The following is a 484-nucleotide window of genomic DNA, read 5'->3' on the forward strand; positions in this document are numbered from 1 at the left end:
CAAAAAAAAAAAAAAAAAAGATTTCTGAAAAATCTGGGAAAGGAAAATAGGAGGTGGGAACTGCCTCACCACATGGGTGCAGCCTATCACTTGAAGCAGCGTGCATTCCCGTGATACAGAGAGTGAGCAGATGCCCTCAGCCATTTGGAGCTGGCCGTGGGCAGTCCTTTATCACATCCTCATCGCACCTTGCTGACAAAAAAAAGCTGAGCGTGCTCAGCTACTCCTGCCTGTCATACATTGCGTTTGGTTTCACAGCTAGTATGAGACTGAGACTCAGCTTGCCAATTTATCATCACAACCTATGGGGGAAATAGAAGAATTTAAGTGCGGAACCCATAGGGACAAAAGTAATTAAAATGCACTGAATTTAGCTGTTTCACATGGGGCAAAATTCAGTCTCTGCTAGGTTTGGTTTGCAGAGTTGTTTATTTTCACCTCATTTTGTGTATCTTCTTTAAAACAAATAGTTAAATACAGAAAA

Source organism: Fukomys damarensis, unplaced genomic scaffold (genome assembly GCF_012274545.1).
Source record: "Fukomys damarensis isolate Sample0158 unplaced genomic scaffold, DMR_v1.0_HiC HiC_scaffold_14, whole genome shotgun sequence".
Lineage (NCBI taxonomy): Eukaryota > Metazoa > Chordata > Mammalia > Rodentia > Bathyergidae > Fukomys > Fukomys damarensis.